Source organism: Gymnodraco acuticeps, unplaced genomic scaffold (genome assembly GCF_902827175.1).
Source record: "Gymnodraco acuticeps unplaced genomic scaffold, fGymAcu1.1, whole genome shotgun sequence".
NCBI classification, from domain to species: domain Eukaryota; kingdom Metazoa; phylum Chordata; class Actinopteri; order Perciformes; family Bathydraconidae; genus Gymnodraco; species Gymnodraco acuticeps.
In genome coordinates, this window is record NW_022989894.1 from 2,734,707 (window position 1) to 2,744,089 (window position 9,383).

Genomic DNA, 9,383 nt, shown 5'->3' on the forward strand with positions numbered 1-9,383 from the left:
GGGGTTAATGGACTCTTCCCCTGTGGTTTGTGCTGGAAGCTAATGGGCCTGGCAAATATGAGGTCACTCACTGCTAAGACACAATGAACAATTTACAGAGCAGGATACCATGCTGATAGTGTTGGATTACTATTAATCAATTATTGATATTTATACTTTTTATATCCATAGGTAGAACTATGGAGTCAAATAAAATGTAATGATGATCAGTTCATGTTGTCTGAACTTAAGGAGAACCGTCAGGCTGATCAAACAAACTTTCCTTAATGTGGGAGCTGTGATTTTCAGCAAACCAGGGCAGACAACCTTTTATCAGCTGAGAGGTGATTAGACATTTCCAGCAGTTGTTAGTGGTATTAATTAGTTAATAAAAAATGTGGCTCAGATCGCTGCTTGTGTAAAAAATGCCTTTGATGTATTTGGACAGGGCTGATTTGTCCTAACAGCTGAAATGTCCACTTCATTCAAATTCCTGAAACTTGATCTCCTGCTCCAACATGAAGAGACCATCTGTGAGGAAACATCCAAATAAAGCAGGACACACTTTGCCTTCCAGGCAGCTAACATCCATGCATCCTGTGAGTGTGAGTGCAGTGTTTTTCCTTCATGTCGAAGCCTATTTTCTGGTGTCAAAGGACACCCATACACTGATGTCCTTAAGATCTATAGACAGATGGGACCATTACGGCCAAAGCCCCTGGCTTTGTTTGGCCTGAGCTGGTGATGAAATATTGATGGAAAAATATAAATATTTTGCCTGCTGCTCAATGTTGCCCAACTAAAAGGGTTAATGAGCGTGAGGACTTCAGTCTCCTGTTACAACAAAACGTAGCTCCACCACACACACTGACTAGACTAGTCAGCAGAACAAGAATCAATAACCTTTTGCAAAGATGGATTAAATTACCCTGTTATGGTTGCTAGAAGCTGAATCTGTGTTTATATTGACTATAGGTAACTTATCTTTGGCAATTTGTATTTCTTTTAAAAAAATGTAATCTGACTTTTTGGAAATATGCTGATTTACTTTCTTGAAAGATTTATATTGGCAGAGTGATAGCTCTAACATCAACCCTCATTGCACAGTTACAAGATTAGCCAATCCCTGCATCTGCTAGGGCCATACATCAACATTGTATACGTTGCTTGTTATGGCCATAACAAAAGTAAGGTGTAAAAAAAAAAAGTTGCAGAAGATGATGTATCTGTTTGGACCTGTTGAGCCTGGTACAGTATTGTAGTAGTGTTTGAATGCATTGAAGCTTGCCTATATGAATTGTCACGTACTTTCAGTGAATCAAAGTTGAATGCTAATGTGATCAAACTCACTCACTCAAGTACAGCTGAGGCCAATGGGAAGGCCATTAGCTTTGCAGGGAAATAGTCAGGTACCAAAGTGTTGAAAGAATTCAAAATTTGACAAAATGTAAATTAATTAAAAGTGAGAGTATCTTAGTGGTGATTGAGAAAATGGTGGTGAAGTTGTTGAGATATCTCGGTTAGGGATAATGAAACCGACACATACTGTAGGAAGAATTAGCAAATATTTCAAACCATGCCACTTGCATGGCTTCAAACCACCTTCTCTTGTATCCCCTCCTCCACCTCCCATCTCCTCTGGGGCAGCAGCAGTAATGCAACATGCTGATCTCAAATCAATAGATTTATCTCCCTCATTTGAAAGGGACTTGTCTCCTGCCTCTCCCCTTCCCCTCCTCTCCCGGGGGTGTACTGGTCGGGTTTGTTTGCTGGCACACACTCTGATGTTCTTCGATCTGTTGGCCCGCATGGTGGTGAATGGATGAAGGGCCTATCAGGTTCAAGGTGGCTGTCCTGGTAGCTTTGTCTTCCGCACTCTCAGTAAATCCCTTGGATGATCTAAATGTTTAATGGCGCTGGTTATTTGGTTGTTATGGCGTGTGTTATGATGGATGGTAATGCATTGTAGGTTTTATCTGATGGTGCCTAAATTACACCACAGGGTACGCAGGCTGTTGGGGTTGGGTGTTTAACCGGTCTTTAGTATTGAGCCTAGAAAATACATTAATATATAGGTTTTTTTGTGATCAAATATGTATTGCTTATATCTGTGGCTTTCATTCATATGGTCCATCTCAATTGGCACCTATAGGGAAGGACTTGATATCAACAGCTTACATAATATGCACATTCACAATATACAGTATCACTTGTTGAGTTGGGGTGATTGAAGGTCTAGATTTGGGTTGCAGTGTCGGGCAAAAGAGGAAGTGCATGTGAACGTTCAGTGTTTAACGCACAGAATGAAGAAACTTTAGTTACGTCAAATTCAAAGTACTTAGATGTTAAAAAAAACGATTTATTCCGTGAGTCTTCATCTCATACTTCCATGTCCATTTCTTAATTGGCTTCAACACCACCCTTTTATCATACACTATGTGTAGCTGCAGCAAGGCAATATATAGCCTCAGATGTATTTTATCTAACACATTGACAATCTATTGCTAAATCCCCTTTCCTGATTTCCCAATCAAAGTAAACCAACAACAGAAATGTCTTATTTGCTGTGGTTGTTGTTCGGTTGATAATCGAGAGAAAGAATCATAATTTGGGGCAAAAAAGAAATTCTATGTTAATTAAATGAGTGGCATATTATTTTATCGTTAATCACAGATACAAGTGTATCCTTGGATACCCTTGTTACTCTAAACTGAACTTTATTTAAACGTTGTCTTAAATAAATGTATTTGTATTATGTAAACAAATGACATATAATTGCATTAGGTTAGTTGAAAGCAATAATATTAAGTTTAAATAAAAAATAGTAGGTTCAACTTAATACTATTGCTTTCACTAACCTAATACAGCTATGTGGAAGCTGTTGACATAAAACATTTAACCCTTGTATGGTGTTCATATTTGTGTTACTCAGCCAGTGTTCGTGGGTCTGGTGGACCCGCTGCCTTTTGGGGCTTCAATTCAACACAATCAAACTATTTTATGTTAAAATACTCAACAGATGTTTACTTCAGCAAGCAAAATAAACAACATAATACAGTGGGGCAAAAAAGTATTTAGTCAGCCACCAATTGTGCAAGTTCTCCCACTTAAAAAGATGAGAGGCCTGTAATTTTCATCCCAGGTACACTTCAACTATGAGAGACAGAATGGGGGGAAAGAATCCAGGAAATCACATTGTAGGATTTGTAATGAATTAATTGGTAAATTCCTCGGTAAAATAAGTATTTGGTCACCTACAAACAAACAAGATGTCTGCCTCTCACAAACCTGTAACTTCTTCTTTAAGAGCCTCCTCTGTCCTCCACTTGTTAACTGTATTAATGGCACCTGTTTGAACTTGTTATCAGTATAAAAGACACCTGTCCACAACCTCAAACAGTCACACTCCAAACACCACTATGGCCAAGACCAAAGAGCTGTCAAAGGACACCAGAAACAAAATGGTAGACCTGCACCAGGCTGGGAAGACTGAATCTGCAATAGGTAAGCAGCTTGGTGTGAAGAAATCAACTGTGGGAGCAATTATTAGAACATGGAAGACATACAAGACCACTGATAATCTCCCTCGATCTGGGGCTCCACGCAAGATCTCACCCCGTGGAGTCAAAATGATCACAAGAACGGTGAGCAAACCCCAGAACCACACGGGGGGACCTAGTCAATGACCTGCAGAGAGCTGGGGCCAAAGTAACAAAGGCTACCATCAGTAACACACTACGCCGCCAGGGACTCAAATCCTGCAGTGCCAGACGTGTCCCCCTGCTTAAGCCAGTACATGTCCAGGCCCGTCTGAAGTTTGTTAGAGAGCATTTAGATGATCCAGAAGAGGATTGGGAGAATGTCATATGGTCAGATGAAACCAAAATAGAACTTTTTGGTAAAAGCTCAACTAGACGTGTTTGGAGGAGAAAGAATGCTGAGTTGCATCCAAAGAACACCATACCTACTGTGAAACATGGGGGTGGAAACATCATGCTTTGGGGCTGTTTTTCTGCAAAGGGACCAGGACGACTGATCCGTGTAAAGGAAAGAATGAATGGGGCCATGTATCGTGAGATTTTGAGTGACAACCTCCTTCCATCAGCAAGGGCATTGAAGATGAAACGTGGCTGGGTCTTTCAGCATGACAATGATCCCAAACACACCGCCCGGGCAACGAAGGAGTGGCTTCGTAAGAAGCATTTCAAGGTCCTGGAGTGGCCTAGCCAGTCTCCAGATCTCAACCCCATAGAAAATCTTTGGAGGGAGTTGAAAGTCCGTGTTGCCCAGCGACAGCCCCAAAACATCACTGCTCTAGAGGAGATCTGCATGGAGGAATGGGCCAAAATACCAGCAACAGTGTGTGAAAACCTTGTGAAGACTTACAGAAAACGTTTGACCTCTGTCATTGCCAACAAAGGGTATATAACAAAGTATTGAGATTAACTTTTGTTATTGACCAAATACTTATTTTCCACCATCATTTGCAAATAAATTCTTTAAAAATCAGACAATGTGATTTTCTGGATTTTTTTTTTTTTCATTTTGTCTCTCATAGTTGAGGTATAGCTAGGATGAAAATTACAGGCCTCTCATCTTTTTAAGTGGGAGAACTTGCACAATTGGTGGTTGACTAAATACTTTTTTGCCCCACTGTATATGGTTAATATTTGCCCTTTTACATTTGTTCACATTAATGAATAAAAGTGCTACTTGTTTTTTTGCCCGCTGACCGGCTGGTCCTGTGGCTCATCTTTTTTTTGCAACTAGCTGATGCTCAATTTCATCCTCTTCTTCAAAGTCACTGTCAGACTCAGTATTCTCAGAAATGTGATCCTCACATTCTGAAGCCTCTTCCTCTACATCATCATCCAATGGTTCTCTCTCTTCCAGAAGCATTTGCAAGGCCCTCTGAGCAGAGAATCTATTGGCCATCTTGATCAGTTGTGATAAGGACCCAAACTGGCGAAGCTTTATTTATTGTGTCTCGCCCCAAATGTGCAGCTTGGATAGAGTGTGAAAAAAAGATTGGTTCCCGCAAGACATAATGCTGGAATGTGAGAGCAGACAGGTGTCCGTGCTTGAATCTATCAACACTGTTGCAACCTTGAATGGCAGGGGCAGAAACACAACAGTCTCACACACACACTAACACACACACACACACACACACACACACACACACACACACACACACACACACACACACACACACACACACACACACACACACACACACACACACACACACATAACCTACACAGGGGGTGATATGTTCTTCACTGAAACTTAGCCAAGGCCATTGAGTGTGGGTTTGAGAAAATAACCCGAATACCATACAAGGGTTAACTAAAGTCAATGTTTTATATTTTCAGTGTAAAAGTTAATAAAGCATGCAAAAGAAAAAGTAGTAATTTCAACAAAATGTAATGCATTGTCTTCAGGGCATCACTCTGTCACTGCTACACATTGTTGTGTCCTTTGAGTCAAAACAAGTATAGTCTGTTCCTCTTTGTTTGCGTGAAACGAGAAAGACTTGTTTTGCTTCATGGGACTTGTGGATGCATTGCCACCTTAAAGCTGTTCCAACCGTATACTTTTGTTGAGCATTACTTGCCGCTTTGCACCTCAGTGAGTATGAAAGACACAGCAGTAGGTGAGGGTTTTGTGCTGAAAGCAGATTCAGCACCAACAGAGTAGCATCAAAGATAGATTCCACTTTTAAAAAGCCTCAGAGCCCCGTAAACTGGGGGGCTTAAAGTGCTGTGAAAGAATCACAACACTGCTTTGCTTTGGATGAATAAAAAAAACACTCTGTCCATCTCTGCTACACCCTGCCTGTTGATGTGCTTTTATTTTTGTCATGCCTGGTGTTTGTGTTGGAACCATTATCCTTAAGAAACTATTTTCTGAGGCTTGTTGTGTGGTCGCGGCAGAATTACCTGCAACAACACTCTTTGTCAATTCACCGTGCCGAGAGCTCACAAATAAGACCATTTAGCTATTATTCCCTCTCAGTCGCAGAAACACGCAACAAAGTAAACATTTATAAGGAAGATGGCTGGGCAACAGTGGGAGAGGAGGAAAATGGGACAGGTGGAGAAAGGGATGAAGGAAAGAGGAGGAGGAAGGCGGTTATTGGAGCCAGGGAGGGGTCATGGTGTCCCAGTGGAGAGAAATAGTGGAAAACATCCGTAATTTTCACCGCGGGATCCCATGTAATTGAGTCATTTAAAATACAGATACAGAGCTGAATCAAAGCAAAGTGGCTTGTGGAGGAGGAGGAGGAGGCTGCAAAGTGAAATAGAAGAGAGGTAAAAACAAGGATGTAGAAGTGTATGTGTCCTATTATTGGACAAAGCTGGTCTGTTTATCCTTTTCATCTGTCAATCTTCTCCCTCAAGAACAGATAAGAGATAAGATAAGACGGGAGGGATGTCATTGTCCTCCATCTACAGTTCAGTGCAGCTCATAGAAAACTACATGTGTTCCCTTGTGTGTCCCGGTTATCAAAAGAATATAGGGATGGACATCAGGTGCAAACAACAAGATACAAAAGCAAGGACAGAAGATACAAGACAAGAAAAATACACACATTTTGCAAATACAGTTAAAAGAAGTGACGTGATCAACAACTTTTTAAAACTGTTTACATTTGTTGTTTGTTTATCCTTTATGTTACTTCAACTTCCTGTTCTCTTTATTCACTTTCTTATGTTTTTATTTGCAGAAAGCGCCCTTTTAATCTCTTTTGTTTTGTTATTTCAGTCTGTGGCTTTCTGTTGCTGATGCATTATCACTTAACCTTAACACAGGTTTGATATTCTTATTTTTATTTCACTGACAGAGATTTAAACTCAGTTAGCAAAGTATGTATATTTCTGAATTACTGCAAAAGTTCATACAAATCTACATAACAAATAGATAATTTGACTGCTGCTAGAACAATACATTGTAAAGTGGCACAACTAATGCAAGTTTTAAAGGATGCTACAGATTAGACTTCAAATGTGTCCAATGTCTTTTTCAAATATGAACATGTTACACGCACTTTCTTTAATGTGCTGCTTTCCCCTGCACCAACAATGTGTTCATGAATGAAAGCTGAGCAGGGATACCTCTGAGGTCTCCGGATGAAACACTATCCGTTTCTTGTATCCTGCCTTTAGAAATGTACGCCCATAGCAGAACCGTGGCAATTATAAAGCAATTACAGTTTCATGTGGCCTGTTCTTTTGAGATTGAGGAAGAGAAAGGAGGAGGTAAAAGCTCAGTTAAAAAGAGTAAGTGTGCTAATATTGATGTTCCTTTTTTTATATATATAAATGCTGTGTTGTCCAGCTGGGGATGTATTTCACCTGTCTAACCATAAAACCTCGGATTTTCTTATATCATTTATTGAAATGAAAATAATTCAAAAAGATATGGTGATTTCTTGAACTTTCAAATCTTGAGACTGAAATGCTTTGCTGAAGATAGGATCAATTGATGACAGTGAACAAGAAGCTATTCTCTGCAGGACAATGGCGGAGAGGAAGCTATGTGTGTGTGTGTGTGTGTGTGTGTGTGTGTGTGTGTGTGTGTGTGTGTGTGTGTGTGTGTGTGTGTGTGTGTGTGTGTGTGTGTGTGTGTGTGTGTGTGTGTGTGTGTGTGTGTGTGTGTGTGTGTGTGTGTGTGTGTGTGTGTGTGTGTGTGTGTGTGTGTGTGTGTGTGTGTGTGTGTGTGTGTGTGTGTGTGTGTGTGTGTGTGTGTGTGTGTGTGTGTGTGTGTGTGTGTGTGTGTCACTTGATCAGTCTGCTACGGTATCTAATTCACACAGGCTTGGTCAACACTAACTCAATTCCCACCGTTCGATCGGCAGGATGCCAGAGACCCACACCTGCTTCAACTGCCTTTACTTTCCACGGTGTTACACCAGAATGGGGCTGAATTCATAATAACTATTTATATGCATGTATTTGCAGGCTGTATATGACGACCACCCTTTGATATCAGAGCTCTAAAATCACTTCCCAGCCACCTTGAAGACATTGGACCGCACATGGTAGCAATATGTTAGCGGAGCTGGGATCATACTTCAGTCATGCTAAATTGGAGGTCTTCATTTAGAGGTGCTGGCCTGGGAACAGCCTTCAGCTCCCACTTAATTTCCTTGCCTCTTTTTTGGAGGTGATAAAATGCCCCGGGCTGACAGGGAAGGGAAATTGATATCTGTATGAATGAATGTCTGAAAGATACAACATGCCAATCTGCTTGTCTCAAGTTCGAGGTCAATTGTCCCTTTTAAAGCAGCTGCAGGACCATGTTGTATTGCAGTTATAAGTGTTAGCAAACTGCACATGTTATCAAATATATTATAAGCTTTAGGCTAGTGCATTTACTTGTATTGCTTATGCCGTTTCATGTTTTTGACCTAAAAGATCTGATAGATTTGAAACCTTTAATATCAGGTCGAAGGCACCACTATTCATAGGTCCCAAAATGATCCTGATGCGTTATTCCTGAAGAAAAGCTAAACACCTAAATAACTGTTTCTAAAGCTGTTGGACCACACATTTAAGGTTGAACTTTTCTCATTGAGGTTTGGATACAATTTATGGGCCAGGAACAGTTTTGCATAAACAGTTTGAAAATGTGCAGCAATGTTACTTTCTTCTGTCTGGCTGCTGGCATTTTCCAGATGTGCATCAATAGATGTTTCCACATGTTCAGCAAGGAAGAAAAGTAACAATATTCCACAATGTTCATTCTGTTGTGTTAGATGGGATTTATTTTTATTCTGACTCGACAGCTTGCGTTGTTAGGGCCTATAAATAGCAAAAATATGTTTATAACATCTATGTGGCTCTGTAGAGGGAGCTGTGTGATGTAAGTTGAGGCTCTCTGTTGTTGTTGTTGTTGTTGTTTTTTTACAACACTATGGAAACTCAGTAAATTTAGAAATATAGGCTCAATGCAATATTTTGGAAAGCAACTCTTGCTGATGTTGTGTAACCTCAGAATGACAGAAAGTCCAAAGAGAAATTTGATGAAGGCATCAGTAAGCATCACATCCTGGATGTTGGTATATAATGATGTCTTCTTATAATCTGTTTTCTAATAATAGTTTTTTAATTTGTTTTATTTCATGACCATTTACATGTATGGAAAGTTAAGCAAATTGAGTATAGGCCTATATTGAGGCTGAAATGGATCCAGCTTCTCCAATATGATGATAAGCTGATTCCCTGTATTTCAATAACATTGTAAACTCAAATATCTTTGAAATTAAGTTTAGAACAAAAATAAAAATCATTTTTCAGATATCATATTGGGCTTTGAGAAACTCTGCAGCTAAACAAGCTAATTATGTTTGTATTAGGCCCTACACTGTTTAGTTTCTCACTTATTAAGACTTTTAACCA